The sequence below is a fragment of the Tachyglossus aculeatus genome, chromosome 18, assembly GCF_015852505.1.
Source record: "Tachyglossus aculeatus isolate mTacAcu1 chromosome 18, mTacAcu1.pri, whole genome shotgun sequence".
Lineage (NCBI taxonomy): Eukaryota > Metazoa > Chordata > Mammalia > Monotremata > Tachyglossidae > Tachyglossus > Tachyglossus aculeatus.
This window is the reverse complement of record NC_052083.1, coordinates 18857415-18874518: the sequence shown is the minus strand read 5'-3', so window position 1 is coordinate 18874518 and position 17104 is coordinate 18857415.

Below are 17104 nucleotides of genomic sequence, written 5' to 3'. Positions count from 1 at the left end.
TTGCTGTATCAACCTCCTTGCTGACCTCCTAGACTCCTGTCTCTCCCCACTCCAGTCCATACTTCACACCGCTGCCCGGATCATCTCTCTACAAAAATGTTCAGGTCATGTCATCCCCCCTCCTCAAAACTCTCCAATCCACCCCTGTATCAAACAAAAACTCCTCACCATTGACTTTCAAGCACTCCATCACTTTGACCTCTCCTACCTCACCTTGCTTCTCTCCTTCTATAACCCAGCCTGCACACTTTTCTTCTCTAGTGCTAACCTTCTCACGGTGCCTCGATCTCTCCTCTCTCATTGCAGACCCCTGGCACATGTCCAGCCTCTGGCTTGGAACGTCCTCCCTCCGACAGAAAATTACTCTCCTCCCGTTCAAAGCCTTATTAAAGACACAACTCTTCCAAGAGGCCTCTCCAAACTAAACCCCACTTTTCCTCATCTCCCACCCGCTTCTACATCACCCTGCTCCCTCGGCTCTTTCCCCCTCAGCCAGCCCCATGACACTTATGTCTATATTTGTTATTTTATTATTAATAACAATAATGATGGCATTTATTAAGCGCTTACTATGTGCAAAGCACTGTTCTAAGCACTGAGGAGGTTACAAGGTGATCAGGTCGTCCCATGGGAGGCTCACAGTCTTAATCCCCATTTTACAGATGACGGAACTGAGGCACAGAGAAGTTAAGTGACTTGCCAAAAGTCACACAGCTGACAATTGGCGGGGCCGGGATTTGAACCCCTGACCTCTGACTCCAAAGCCCGGGCTCTTTCCACTGAGCCACGCTGCTTCCCGTATTCATTTGTATTGGTGTCTCTCTCCCGGCCCGGGGAATGTCACTGTTTATTGTTGAATTGTACTATCCCAAGCACTTAGTAAGCTACTCTACACACAGTAAGCACTTAATAAATATGATTAAGTGAATGAATGAACACCTGGAAGAGTACAATAAAAGCAAGACAGTTTCTCCCCTCACTGAGTTGACAATCTCATGGAGGAGATGGAGTGTCAAAAAGTACTTCAAAGATACAGAGAGCAATAGAAAGAACAAGGAATAACAGGCAGCAGTACAAATTTGTCAGGATGAAACAGCTGAAGTTTGCTCATGTGTTGGTGGGGAAGAGGAGAGAGGGGGAGTGGTAACAAAACTAGTCCATTTTAATGATGATGGCATTTATTAAGCACTTACTAGCTGGAAAGGACACAGGCTTTGGAGTCAGAGGTCATGGGTTCAAATCCCGGCTCCGCCACTTGTCAGCTGTGTGACTTTGGGCAAGTCACTTAACTTCTCTGCACCTCAGTTACCTCATCTGGAAAATGGGGATTGAGACTGTGAGCCCCCCGTTGAACAACCTGATCACTTTGTAACCTCCCCAGCGCTTAGAACAGTGCCTTGCACATATTAAGCACTTAATAAATGCCATTATTATTATTATTATTATTATTATTAATAGTCAGATCTGGTATCACAAAGAGCCAGTATGAAGCTTGTGAACCATAGGCCCTGAACCCTAATATAGACAGATTGCTGTCAGAAATTCTGGGTGGGCTCAGAGGCAACTTGCACATCCATGGAAAAATTAAGCGGGGTACAATATGCTTGCAGTGGGTCACCATCAATTATAACTGTCATTTCCACTTACAGATGTAGGAACAAAGACGAAGGGAAGGAAATCATGCCTTGGGCACAGACTATTTCAGAACAGAAATTGGGAATACGAATTAGAGGGCAATTCTCAGGTCTCTGTTTATATTTCTAAACCAGGCGGTTTCTCCATTTTTCTCTCTTGATTTTCCAACACTAGTTATCAAGCCTAGTAGTTATTAGTTTATCCTGATTTAGGCAATATGCACTTTTATATTTAATCCTCACTGTAAAAACTAGCAAACGGCAACTTCCAAGGAAGGGAAGAGGTCTCTGAGGGACTCTTTCTAGGACTCTAGTTTCCTATTCAGAGAGGGCCCTAACCGTGTCAAAAGCTCCATGAAATTGTCAATATCATTCCCTTTCACTTCCATGAGACGGATCCAATACCCATCTACTCTTGAATTAAATACTGCTTTTAGTGCAGCCTCTAAATCTAAAAGAAAAAGAGTGGCATGCTTAGTTTTTGCAATGAGTAAAATCTCATATTTGGGGAAAAAAATCAAACTAACATTCTTTTTACTGGCACAAGTGGAGTAGAGATTTCTAGGTAATTGTTTATCAGCATTATTCATTCAGATATTCAGATCCACTTCTTGTTTGAGACAGTACAAATACAGGGTCTTCATTTTTCTTGTGTGTTTCGTCCTTTTCCAGGCCTCCAGAATCCTGGTCCACTGAATCTGTTTTATTTTATTACAGTGAGGATTAAACTGCTACCTGCAAGTTTTAATTATTCATTGTCCTCCTGATTATCCACTAATGAATTAATTCTTCCTAATTACTCACATTTACTCATTATTATCTGCTAAGTTGCTATATCAGGCTGCAGTTAAAATGATTGAAGTGGGAAACAAGCCCCAGGTAAGGACACATACAATTTAGGATTTATTTATTTTCATTTTATTTTGAAGACAATTTTTGCTTCCCTTGCCCTTCTTGTGTTAGTGTAAAATAACCTAAATTCTGATTCACTCATTCAGTCATATTTATTGAGGCCTTGCTGTGTGATTCTAATAGGTTGGAGAGTGTGGGGGCCGAAAGTCAGAGGGGACTGAAAGGAAAGGAAGTCACAGAGGAGAGTGGGGAAGAGAAAAGCAGAGAAGCAGAGTAGCAGCATGGATCAGTGGAAAGTGCAAGGGATTTGGAGTCAGATGTCATGGGTTCAAATCCTGTCTCTGCCAACTGTCGGCTGTGTGACTTTGGGCAGGTCACTTCATTTCTCTGTGCCTCAGTTCCCTCATCTGTATAATAAATGCCATTATTACTATTATTATTAAAAGGGAAAAGGGGGAAAAGGTGTCACCGGTCATTAAGATCGCAAGATCAGCGATCCGACTTTCACCCTCGATGTGAGCTCAAGTTAGACAGACCAACTACATTTAGTTGTTTAGAATACAAGTGTCCTTATTTGGCCACCCTTGTTCACAAAATCAGAGAAGCCCGAGCAATATGCAAAAGGACAGATCACAAATACTCACTGGCTCGTTAAAGCCGCTCGTAGTCACCTCGTTTATCAGGAAGACACTCATTTCAACGTAGGCCTGGCTCACCTAGTTACCTGGGAGGCTAGTCTGCAGAGTAAAAGTCATGACAAACAGGCCTAAGAGCCAGCTTCACTTAAGTCCAACTGCTCTAATAGCAGAAGCAAACTAAACACTGAGAACTAAATCCTTAAAGGCCACATTTATAGGACAGTTCTGCTGATTCCAGCCCAGGGAAGGACACCTAGGCCCCTTCTTGGTCAACGGCAGGGTACATTCACATTCCTAGTGGGTTCCTCATGCTGTTTCTGATACTGGGATAGCATGGTTCAGTGGATAGAACACCAGCCTGTAAGTCAGATGGTAATGGGTTCTAATCTTGACTCCGCCACGTGTCCGCTGTGTGGCCTTGGAAAAGTCACTTCCCTTCTCTGGGCTTCATTTACCTCATCTGTCAAGTGGGGATTAAGACTGTGATCCTCACGTGGGACAACTTAATTACCTTGTATCTACTCCAGTGCTCAGAACAATGCTTGGCACATAGTAAGCGCTTAACAAATACCATCATCATTATTATTATTATTATTACCCGGCATCCCACACTTTGGGTAGGGGTGAGTGTCAGCACTCTTGTCCCCCTACAAAGAGCTGTCTCGTGAGTGCCAATTTTTATAGGATACCGGGCCTATCTCAGTTTCCACTCAGGGGGTGTGCTGAGGTGCATTGCTAATCAGGACAGGCGATCTTGAATACCACTTTTCTGGGGCCTCTCTCCCTCATTATCAGTAATCCCTGCTGAAGGTTACACTCTTGTTTGGCTGACAGCACCTGTGGCAACACAACATTCTTCACTTTCTGCGGCCCTTGCATTGCTGTCAGTTATTCCTCACTTTCTGATGCCTTCCGCTCTCTATCAGCATTAACGGTTGAAGGCTGATAGATCGACCGCATCAGTGGTCATCACGGGCTAATGGTGACTTGCCTGACAAAATAGAGTCGGTCCGGTCAAGTCTGCCCTGTCACAAAAGGTGAGAAAGGAGGGGGCAGGAAAGTGGGAATGGTAAAAAAGCTAATAGAGAAGAAAGTGGAAGGGAAGAGAGGTAAAATCAGGAAATGAGAGGAAAGAGAAGAGAGAGGATGAGAAAGGGAAGAGGAGGGAAATGATAGGGAGAGGAGAGAAAAGAGTGGGTGGGGGGAAAATAAGAAGGAAAGAACTCCCATCTACTCCTGCTGTCTTCTGCTCCCTCTGTGCCCATCCACTCAATAAATACAATTGATTGATTGATTGACTAAAGACTCCAAAAGATGCCAACTGAGTTAGTGCTACCTGTTAGGTCAGGAGGTCACAGGCTTGGCAAAAAGATAAATTCCCCAGTTATAATTGTTTTGATCATTCCAGGAGCTCCCAGAATCATCAGGAACATTATCGGGCAGTGGCTGGTTCCACTGCTAATAGTTGGAAACCTCCCCCTCTTCCTCCTGGCAGGGGAGCCAAGGTTTCCTGAGAGCGGAGTGAAGAGCAGTCTGTCAAAGCTTTCTGTTGGCTGGGAGGTGCTTTGTTCCTGCTTTCTTTCTGTCTGCCAAAAGAACTCTTCAAACTGAAAATATATTTCATTTTGCCTAAGCCCTACCTGAGGTTAAAAGGAATCTAGGGGGCTAATTTGGAAGTTAGTTCAACTTTATTTACCAGCCTTTCCCCAAAGCCTGGAGCATGACAACTGTCATCTGTTCATCAAATCCTTATGTTGGCCCTGATAGCCTTACATTCATTCATTCAATCGTATTTATTGAGCGCTTACTGTGTGCAGAACACTGTACACCTACCTCAGTGGCTGTAAAGGGCCGGTGATAGGAGTATTAATCATCTAAGGTAATTTTGATTAAATTTTGGATGTGACTGAGCTCCCTTATTGGATCTTCCTCCAGCCAGTTGAAAGCATTGATTTATGACCCCCTAAGGAGCTGTATCTTCTGATGGGTTCCTGCAGTTGGGATCTGATTTGTTTGAATCGTAAGCCATATGATGCAATCTGACACAGGCAATTTCCATTATTAACATAATAATAATAATAATAATAATAATAATGGCATTTATTAAGCGCTTACTATGTGCAAAACACTGTTCTAAGCACTGAGGAGGTTACAAGGTGATCAGGTTGTCCCACGGGGGGATCACAGTTTTAATCCCCATTTTACAGATGCGGTAACTGAGGCACAGAGAAGTGAAGTGACTTGCACAAAGTCACACAGCTGACAATTGGCAGAGCTGGGATTTGAACCCATGAACTCTGACTCCAAAGCCCGGGCTCTTTCCACTGAGCCACGCTGCTTCATTTCTACCCCAGTTTATCAGTTAGGGCAGATGGAGAGAGCTCCTAGCAGGTGGCTAGTAAAGATAGAAGCCTAGGGTGGATGAAAATTATTCCCCACAACACACTTCAACATAACTAATTCAAACGGACATGACATTATATGAAACTCAGTCACTGGTTTGTCAATTTTCTTATCGTGAGGAGACTGAGACACAGAGTCATTGAGTGTCTTACCGAGGGTCACACCGCAGGCAAGTTGTGGAGCTAGAAATAGAACCCAGGTCCTTTTTCTTTTATTCATTCAATCATATTTATTGAGTGCTTACTGTGTGCAGAGCACTGTACTAAGCGCTTGGGAAGTACAAGCCGGCAACATATAGAGATGGTCCCTACCCAACAGCGGGCTCACAGTCTAGAAGGGGGAGATAGACAACAAAACAAAATGCGTAGATAGGTGTCAAAACCATCAGAATAAATATAATTATAACTATATGCACATCATTAACAAAATAAATAGAATAGTAAATATGTTTAAGTAAAATAAATAGAGTAATAAATCTGTACAAATATATGCAAGTGCTGTGGGGAAGGGAACGAGATAGGGCAGAGGGGGCGGGGATGGGGAGGAGGAGAGGAAAAAAGAGGCTCAGTCTGGTAGTTGTATCTACTCTGCCACTTAGAACAGTGCTTGGCATATAGTAAGCACTTAATAAATACTATTATTATTGTTATTACTTGGACTAAGCCCTCCCAGGAGGGAGTGGGATCAAAGATGCCTGAGTTGGAGTCTCTGTATTCTTTATGCAATACCTCACTGGGATTCGAAGCACAAAAGAGTTAGGATATTATAGAGATATATCCAGACAGAGAATGGCTCGTTTAGATTAAAAAAAGTCAGTAATGAGAAGGCAGTAAAAAATGTTTCCTAAGGACCATTAGCAGTTTTATCTGAGACATTTGGAAATTAGGAAAAAAGATAGTCTGTACTGGATCATTTCCAAAGTGGCATTTTAGCCTGCAAGAGATCCCTTTGTCCATTATCTGTGCTGATCTTGTCTCCTAACAATATACTGAGAGCAAGGAGCAGACAAAGAACAAATCCGTCAGCCCCAGATAGGAGCCGTTTTGCTCCCCTTCCCAATCCGGCCTCCACAGGAGGTTTGGATCAGAAATGCATTAGCATCAAGAGCAGGAATGCTGAGGGGGCTGGGGAGTGGTGGAATCCACCTTTACTACTTTTTATTCCCTCTGACTGAAGTTCCTTAAGAGCTGATGGGTTGGGGTTCCTTGTGGGGACCTCAGAGTGTCAGGTCCCCAGACATCCTGAAATATTTGGGAGAATCTGGCAGCTGATTCCCTGTCTGTAGGGGTGTGGGCAGCTCTGGAGAACTATTTGGGCAACCCAGGGACCATCCCAGCTCTCCTGGAGCATGTGAACAACCACAATTGCCCAAAGCTCTGAGTCTCACCCTTTAGAACTAGCTGCCTGGGCTCCTTCTAGGTATAGTGAGCTTGACACAGTCTTGACTATGAACTTTATAATAACTTCCAGAAGTAACCAACATGGTCACCCTATCCTTGGCCTCAGTCCCAAATGGGCCTCTTGTATCATGCCCAGGGACAGTAGCTTCATTCCTGAACAGAGCTGATCAAGAGACTTGAATTCTCTCTTATTTAAGCCCACCAAGAGTCAGGGGCTGGAGAACTTTTTATCAGGGAAGAAGAAGATAGGACATGCACTTACCATTCAATCAGTGGTATTTGTTGAGCTCATATTGTATGCAAATTACTAAGCACTTAGGAGAAACACAATAGTGTAAGTAGACACAATCCCTGATATTCAGGAGCTCACTCATCTTTTCAGAGAATCCAGAAATAGAAACGCTATTGATAATACTACAACGTTAAAACGTGTTGGGGCTGAGCATATTTTTCAGCTCAGCTCTAGATATTTCAACCGGACCCCAGAATTCTTTCCAAAGTCTAAATTCCACTTCACGGCTTCGGCAGCATGATCGTCTCACTCTTCAGGAGCAGAGTCCTACATGTAGAAGACGATACGAATTAATTATGGTATGTATTAAGTGCTTACTATGTCTCCAGCATTGTTCTTAGTCCCTGTCCCACATGGGATTCACATTCCAAATAGGAGGGAGAAAAGTTATTGAATTCTCATTTGACAGTTGAGGTTTTGAAGCACAGAAAGATTAATAATAATAATAATAATAATAATGATGATGGTATTTGTTAAGCGCTTACTATGTGCGAAGCACTGTTCTAAGTGCTGGAAAGTGAGTTGCCCAAGGCCTTGAGCAGAAAAATGGCAGAGCTGGGATTAGAACCCAGTTAGTTTGACTCCCAGGCATGGGCTCATTCCCCTAGGCCACCGAGAAGCAGCGAGGCTCAGTGGAAAAATCACGGGCCCGGGAGTCGGAAGTCATGGGTTCAAATCCCGGCCCCGCCACTTGTCAGCTGTGTGACTTTGGGCAAGTCACTTAACTTCTCTGGGCCTCAGTGACCTCATCTGTAAAATAGGGATTGAGACCATAAGCCCCCCGTGGGACAACCTGATCACCTTGTATCCCTTCCAGCGCTTGGAACGGTGCTTCGCACATAGTAAGCGCTTAACAAATCCTATCATCATTATTATTATTACCTCAGATGGCCTGTGGAAGTACTGGGGGAAAAAGAGAGTGACGGAAAGGAAGGGTGAGTGAACGATTGAAAGAGAAATGGGGACTGGAGAAAGGAATGGATCTCTTACCTGATCAGCTATCTGAAACCAAGAACTATTTGCCCATATAGGATGAGGAAAATGAGGGTTTGGGGTGGCTATACCTTCTCCTTTATACCTAGGCAAGAACCGATGAAACCCACTGGTGTGTTAAGGCAACTCTGGAGTCCCATCAGCAAATTTCAGTACAGAGCACCAATGTAACTGTGAAATGTTAACACATTCTTACGGGAGCATTTGACTCCTCCCCAAGACGGCAGAGGAGGAAAACTGAACATGAGGCAGATTGCGTGGAGACAGTTGGACAACCAGTGGTTTTAGTCTTTGAGTTATGGATGAGAGATTGGGGAGGGGCTGAAAGTAGGGCAGGAAGGCTGGGAAAGTAGGAATTGGAGAAAAAAGTGGAAACCTGGAGCTAAAGATTTCAGCTTTGTAATTAAAGGTTATACGAAAGCAAAATAATACAATAAAAGTATGCCTAAATAAAATAGGCTATATGGTATTTAGGTGATACCTTTTATCATCCCCCAGTGAAGTAACCATGTAAACTATTTATGTGGCTTGGTTTTTATGGTACAATAAATTAGCTGAACATGCATCTCACTTCTAGAGATTTTTTGAAGCTTAGATGTTTTCGGTTTAGAAGAATGGGGCAAAAATTTGTGAGAAAGTAGAATGAAGAAATTTATGCTTCCGACCAAGAACCGATGGAAATCTAATTACTGAAATTGTTATACAATAAGGGGGTAAAAGTTTGGCACGTTCTCATGATTTTAAATGAATGAAATGGTCTTGGGAAATACAAGATGCTTCTAACGTCTCTCCTGGACTGTAAAATGCAGCAGATAACCAAAGCCATGTTTCAAAATGAACAGAAAGAAGTCTTATAATTTTTCGATTGACCAAGCATAATGAAGAATGTAATTTTTCAAACAAATTATTCCAAGACTTTGAAGAAACAACCCCTGAGGTAGAACTGTTGCTTCCCTCAAAGGAATGCCTGTATTTCAGTTCAAAAACTCCTCAATCCTTCTTCTATGTTAGAGGATAAAATAGGGTACACATAATGGAAGCGGGCAGAGAGAGAATCAGGCAGTCTCACAGCCTTCTTGGTAATACGTGTTTCTACATCATTTAGAGGTATAGTTTAAGGCTTTTCAATGCATTTCAACTGACAACATAGTTGGCTTCCATTTACAAAAGTATTTATACTAAATGATTAATCTAAGATGCTGAATTTATTTCCATTCTAGGTGGTATATGATGCAGTTAGACCGTCGGCTCTAGTTATTTCTGTGGTTAGCCCTCCTTACAGAGATACTTCATTTGCATTATGAATTTATGAGTTTCTTCAAGGATCTCCTTTCCTCTCTCTCTTTCTCCACCGGTTCATGAAGCTGAACACATTTTGGGTTTTTTGCAATCAGAATCCTACTGGACCTCTCTCCTGTTTTTCACTACTAGGGATCGTTCCTCCCCTTGAAACCTTTGCAGACCTGGTTTCGCCAACAAGGTCCTCACTTGAGAACCAGCATAGCCTAATGGAGAGAATGTAGGATGGGAGTCAGAAGGCTGAGACTCTAATTCCAGTTCTGCTACTTGTCTGCCGTAACCTTACATCACTTGATTTTTCTTTGCCTCAGTTTCCTCATTTGTAGAATGGGAATTAAATACTTGTCTCCCTCAAACATAGGCTGTGAGCTCCTAATATGTCAGGGGACTGTCTGATATGATTATCCTGTATCTCCCCAGTGTCTAGCATAGTTCTTGGACAAAGAAATACAGCAATTATTATTATTACATGGTTCATTATAATGTATAATATATAATACAATATATATTATATATAACATAATATATATAGTATTATTTCATGTACCATGTAATAATAAGATGAGAGGAGAGGATGACCACTCCTCTCATATCTTCCATAAACAATGCCAGATCTGTCCCTTTCTCCATTCAGTCAGCTACTTCTCCAGCTCAGGTTCTGTCCATATCAAACTGAAATATTGTTTCAACCTCCTCAGTGGTCTCTTTGCCTCTGACGATCAATCACCGATATTTATCGAGTACTTGTTGTGGGCAGAGCACTGTAGTAAGCGTTTAGGAAAGTACAATACAATAGACTTGGTAGATACAATCTCAGCCCCCAAGGAGTTTAGAATCTACAGCTGGATAGAGATATTACAGTCTTTACCGTTAGGGGAAATAGTTGAGTATAAGGGTATGTCTGTAAGTGCTGTGCGGTTGGGGTGAGCATCAGAGTGATTAAGGGATATAAAGTCAATTGCATAGAGGATGGAGAAGGAAGGGCGAGTAGACCCCAGAAAGGTGGTATTCGCCCACACCTTCCCGAATTGCCTGAGATTGTGACATCACACACTGCCCTGTGTGGGAAGCCTGGGTGGGCCAGATATCCTATAAAATTGGCTCTCAGGAGACAACACTTGGTAGCAGGATGAGACCCCTTCCCAAAGTGTGGGAAGACTGCTCTGCAGTGACCAGTACTGGAAAAACCTCGAGGAACCCATGAGGAATGTGAGTATTCCCTGCTGTGACCTAGAATTGAGCTAGGGCTCTCCCTTGGGCTAGGAATTCATGACTGACCTATAGATGTGTCCCTTAAGGACCTGATATGTGGCGCTTACCTGTATTACTTTCAGGAATGGGTTCTAACAGGTTTATCCTTGTTTCTCTCTTTAACCTTGTTTCTCTCTCTTTACCATTTTCTCTCTCTGTCTCTGGGAAAGCCACGTTCTATGTATTAGTGTTGGAGCTCACGGCTGTAGAAACCTGGTGTCATCCTGATGAACTCTTGTTGAAGCTCTTGCATTCTTATAGGATGGGTGTTATGGGCCTGTTTAACGCTGGCTCATACTGAAGGTAAAAGTTGGATCCCCGAATCTTGGTCCCAGTGACTGGTGACAGTGAATGTGGAGGAGATGGAAAGTAACCTTTGTGGAGGTGGCTGGGCAACCACTGGAGGTTTTGGAGGAGTGGGGAGAAGTGGACTGAGTGTTTTTTTAGAAAAATGATCCAGGCAGCAAAGAATAGACTGGAGATAAGAGAGACATGCGTCAGAGAGGTCAGCCTTTCCCTACTTTAGTCCACACTCTATGCAGTTGCATAAATCACTTTCTTGCAGGATTTTTCAGCACATATCTCTTCCCTCCTCAGAAAACCACCGAAAACTACCATATCTAGCTCTGCTTCAGAGCTCCTTGTCATTGACTCCAAGGCTCTTCACCAGATTTCTCCATTTCACATTTTGGGTTTCCTGACTAGCTTCTGTCCAACTTGCATTCTTTGCTTCTCTTGAGCTCCTTGTCTAATTATATCTTGTCCTTAACTCTTCTAGGCTTTTCCCCCCAGCCTAGAACTCACTTCCTCTCCAAATCCATCATTCCACAGCCTTCCCCATCTTTCTCAAATCCTACCTACTCCAAGTAACCTTCTCCAGTTAATTCACAATACCCCAGTTGCTTTCAACTAACACACACTTTTGGCTCTTAAATGCTTTAATTATATCCTCAGTAGTCATATACATGTGCAGATTAGCCTTTATTCATTTAGTGTTTATATATCTGTAGATGCATTTTTTTTTCTTTTGATTATTTTCTCAGCCCAGTGGCAGTGGCCTAGGTGGTGGCTATCAGATGTGATTTCAAAGGGGGACACAGAGAGGATGACTGGCAACTATAAAGGAGAATCTCTGAGCTTTCTTACTAATCTTCCACAACGAATAGGTCGGTGGTGAGAGGCCTTGAAGCCCAAAGACTGAGTTTAGCCTATTCTGCCTTTCTGATTGCTGCTCCTCTTGGCTTTCTGGGCTCCTCTTCATCCCAGGAGGCAAAGGAGACAGCCGGCATTTGCAGCCTAGCCTCTCAGCTCTCTCTCAGCCCTTCTCCCCATGGAATAGGGAACTGGCTTTCCTCTCTATAACCTAGGCCCAATGTCAGTTGCCCTCTGCATCATGAAGGAGACCTAATACTGTCCTGCTTTCTACCACCCCAGCAGGAATGAGAACCACACCTGCAGCATAGAACCCCACAGAGCCTCAGAAATGCTAATGATTGGGTTGGCATCACTGCAGACTTGAAATCACGGGAAGACATTGTGCTCCTTTATCCCCAGCTCCCTGACAACTTTGTTTTCATTTTGTATATTACATATTCGTCCTAGTTCTTTATGCTGTTTAAATATTGTAGACTTTCATTGCTCTTGTCAATCAGTCAGTCAGTCATATTTATTGAGAATTTACTGTGTGCAGAGTACTGTACTAAGTGGTTGGGAGGGTACACAATAACAATATAACAGATATATACCCTACTCCCAGCAGCGTGACTCAGTGGAAAGAGCCTGGGCTTTGGAGTCAGAGGTCACGGGTTCAAATCCCAGCTCCTCCACTTGTCAGCTGTGTGACTTTGGGCAAGCCACTTAACTTCTCTGTGCCTTAGTTCTCTCATCTGTAAAATGGGGATGAAGACTGTGAGCTCCCCGTGGGAAAACCTGATCACCTTGTAACCTCCCCGGCGCTTAGAAAAGTGTGGTGATGCACATAGTAAGCACTTAATAAATGCCATCATCATTATTATTATTATTACTCACAATGAGTTTACTCTCTAGAGGGGGAGACAGGCATTAATATAAATAAATAAAATTACATGATACAATATGTGATATGTGTTGTGGGGCTGGGAATGGGGTTGAGAGAAGGGAGCAAGCCAAGGAGATGCAGAAGGGAGTGAGAGAAGAGGAAAGAAGGGTTTAGTTAGGGAAGGCCTCTTGGAGGAGATATCCCTTCAGTAAAGGTTTGAAGTTGACGAAAGTAATTGTTGGATATGAAGAGGGAGGGTGGTCCAGGCCGGAAGCAGGATGTGAGCAAGAGATCAGTGGCGAGATATATGAAATAGAGGTACAGTGAGTAGGTTAGGATTAGAGAAGCAGTGTGGCTCAGTGGAAAGAGCCCGGGTTTTGGAATCAGAGGTCGTGGGTTCAAATCCCGGCTCCGCCATGTGACAGCTGTGTGACTTTGGGCAAGTCACTTAACTTCTCTGGGCCTCAGTTACCTCATCTCTAAAATGGGGATGAAGACTGTGAGCCCCCCGTGGGACAACCTGATCACCTTGTAACCTCCCCTGTGCTTAGAACAGTGCTTGGCACATAGTAAGTGCTTAATGAATGCTATTATTATTATTATAAGAGGAGCGAAGTGTGGGGAATGGGTTGTAGTAAGAGAGTAGCAAGGTGAGATAGGAGGGGACAAGGTGATTGAATACTTAAAGTCAATGGAAAGGAATTTCTGTTTGATGCTGAGGTAGATGGGCAATCGCTGGAGGTTCTTGAGGAGTGGGGAAACATGGCCTGACATTTTTGTAAAAAAATGATGCAGGCAGCAGAGAGAAGTATGGACTGAAGTGGGGAGAGGCAGAAGGCAAGGAGTCTGATACAATAATCAAGGCGGGATAGGATAAGTGCTTAGACTAATGTGGTAGCGGTTTGGGTGGAGAGGAAAGGGGGGATTTTAGTAATGTTGTGAAGGTCTTACATCCAGAATTTAGTAAAGGACTGAATATGTGAGTTGAATGGAGAGCGGAGCCAAGGATGTCAAGGTCCCGGGATTGAGACAGGAAGGATGGTGGGACCTTAGGCAAATCACTAAACTTCTCTGTGCCTCAGTTACCTCAACTGAAAAATGGGGATGGAGACTGTGAGCCCCACGTGAGACAGGGACTGTTTCCAACCTGATTTGCCTGTATCGACCCATTTGGTTGTGCTATTTACAGCGTCGGGAAAATCAGGAGAAGGACAGGGATTGGGTGGGAAGCTAAGGAGTTCCGCTTTAGACATGATAAGTTTGAAGTAATGGTGGGACATCCAAGTATACATGTCTTGAAGGCAGGAGGAAATAATTATAATAGTAGTATTTGTTAAGCACTTTCTATGTGCCAGCACTGTACTAAAGCACTGGGTTCGATACAGGCAAATCAGGCTGGACACAGTCCCTGTCTCACGTGGGGCTCACAGTCACCATCCCCATTTTACAGATGACGTAACTGAGGCACAGAGAAGTTTAGTGATTTGCCCAAGGTCCCACAGCACATAAGTGGTGGAGCCGGGATTTGAATCCATGACCTTCTGACTCTCAGTCCCGTGCGCTATCCACTATGCCATGCTGCAGAGAAAGAGAGATCAGGGCCGGAGATGTAGATTTGGGAATCATCCACCGTGGCTCAGTGGAAAGAGCCCAGGCTTTGGAGTCAGAGGTCAGGGGTTCAAATCCCGGCTCCGCCAACTGTCAGCTGTGTGACTTTGGGCAAGTCACCTCGCTTCTCTGGGCCTCAGTTCCCTCATCTGGAAAATGGGGATTCAGATTGTGAGCCCCCAGAGGGACAACCCGATCACCTTGTAACCCCCCCAGAGCTTAGAACAGTGCTTTGCACATAGTAAGTGCTTTATAAATGTTATTATTATTATTATTATTATTATTATTATTATTATCCACATAGAGATGATGGTTGACGCCATGTGAGCAAATGAGTTCTCCAAGGGAATGGATGTGGATGGAGAATTAGAAGGGAACCCAGAACTGAACCTTGAGGGACCCCCACATTTAGGGGATGTGAGGAGAGGAGGAGTCTCTGATATATCTGTCTCTAGTCTCCAGCGCTTAGAACAGTGCTTTGCACATATTAAGCGCTTAAAAATGCCATTATTCGTCCTCCCCGCACCTTCTCTATTCAGAGATAGTGAACTTTTCCAGGGGCAGGATTCAGGTCTAATTCCCACCCCTATACTGAGAAGCAGCATGGCTCAGTGGAAGGAGCCTGGGCTCTGGAGTCAGAGGTCAAGGGTTCAAATCCCAGCTCCGCCATTTGACAGATGTGTGACTTTGGGCAAGTCACTTCACTTCTCTGGGCCTCAGTTACCTCATCTGTCAAATGGGGATTAAGACTGTGAGCCCCCTGTGGGACAACCTGATCGCCTTGTAACCTCCCCAGTGCTTAGAACAGTGCTTTGCACAAAGTAAGTACTTAATAAATGCCATTATTATTATTATTATTTCCCAGAACTTAGCACAAAGTTCTGCAGAGAGTGAGCACATAATAAGTCCTATTACGGCTTCTACTACTATTTTTTTCCTGAAGTACTTGAGCTGCTTCCTCTGCCTTTCACTATCTGCCTTTCACTTTCACTAGAGAAACAGCGTGGCTCAATGGAAAGATCCCGGGCTCTGGAGTCAGAGGTCATGGGTTCGAATCCCAGCTCTGCCACCTGTCAGCTGTGTGACTTTGGGCAAGTCACTTCACTTCTCTGGGCCTCAGTTACCTCATTTGTAAAATGGGGATTAAGACTGAGCCCCACATGGGACAACCTCTTCATCTTGTTACCTCCCCAGTGCTTAGAACAGTGCTTAGCACAGAGTAAGCACTTAATAAATGCCATTATTATTATTATTTTCTGGAAATCATTTTTGCCTTTTTCCTTCAGTATGTGAGGATGCGAAACGTGTGTCTTGCTACTAATTTCCTCTCCCAAGTGTTAAGTATGAGTCATGAAGGAACAGCTCCTTTAGGACATTGGTACTATTATTTTTGGCAAATCCTTTAAAGATTGGAAGCCGTGAGGCCGGGTGAGTAAGACATCGATGCTTTCCCAAGTTCCAAGGAAACTAGGTCGAGCAATCAATCAATCATATTTATTGAGCATTTATTGAGCTCTAATCCCATCTATGCCAATTGTCTGCTATGTGACCTTGGGCAAGTGACTCAAACTTCTCTGTACCTCAGTTACCGCATCTGTAAAATGGGGATTAAGGTTGGGAAGCCCATGTGGGACATGGACTGTTGTTGCCGACTTCTCTATATGTCGCTATATGTTGTTCTCTATATGTTGCCAACTTGTACTTCCCAAGCGCTTAGTACAGTGCTCTGCACACAGTGAGCACTCAATAAATATGATTGAATGACTGAATGATTGAATAAATGACTGTGTCCAACCTGAATAGCTTCTATCTTCCCTAGCGCTTAGTTCAGTGCCTGGCACAAAGTAAGCGCTTAACAAATGCTGCTTAGGGAAGCAGCGTGGCTCAGTGGAAAGAGTCTGGGCTTTGGAGTCAGAGGTCATGGGTTCGAATCCCGCTTCTGCCAATTATCAGCTGAGGACTTTGGCCAAGTCACTTCACTTCTCTGGGCCTCAGTTCCCTCATCTGTACAATGGGGATTAAGACTGTGAGCCCCCTGTGGGACAACCTGATCACCTTGTAACCTTCCCAGCGCTTAGAACAGTGCTTTGCGTATAGTAAGTGCTTAATAAATGCCATTATTATTGTTATTATTAAATATTAAAAAAAAATTTAAAGGGTGGGAAATGATAAATTATTGGATTAATCTGGCAACATTTTGGAGGGAGGGATCAGGTTTTTGTCCTAAAGTATGTTCTAAAATGTTAAGAACAAATGTTTTCAAATTTGTTCTAAAATGTGCCTAGTAAAAACTTTGCAGTCCAGCTGGATCTGTGCACAGAGCAGGGGGACTTCCCTGGCAGAGTTATGGTTCAAAGATCACTCTTTGGGGAGTACCGGGGACACGCAGCAGCTCCACAATTTGCTGAAAATTTCATGTTTCATAATTTCAAGTGTACTAGAATCCCAGAAGAAAGCGAGACCATGTTTTTGTTTCAAAATGTGCAGGGTGAAAACTGAGCAGTCCAAGTGCATCTGGGTGGAGACCTACCACAGTTTGGATTCTGAGAATCTAATAATAATAATAGTAATAATGTTGGTATTTGTTAAGTGCTTACTATGTGCCAAGGACTTTTCTAAGTGCTGGGGGGATACGAGGTAATCAAGGTTGTCCCACGTGGGACTCGCAGTCTTCATCCCCATTTTACAGATGAGGGAACTGAGGCACGGAGAAGTGA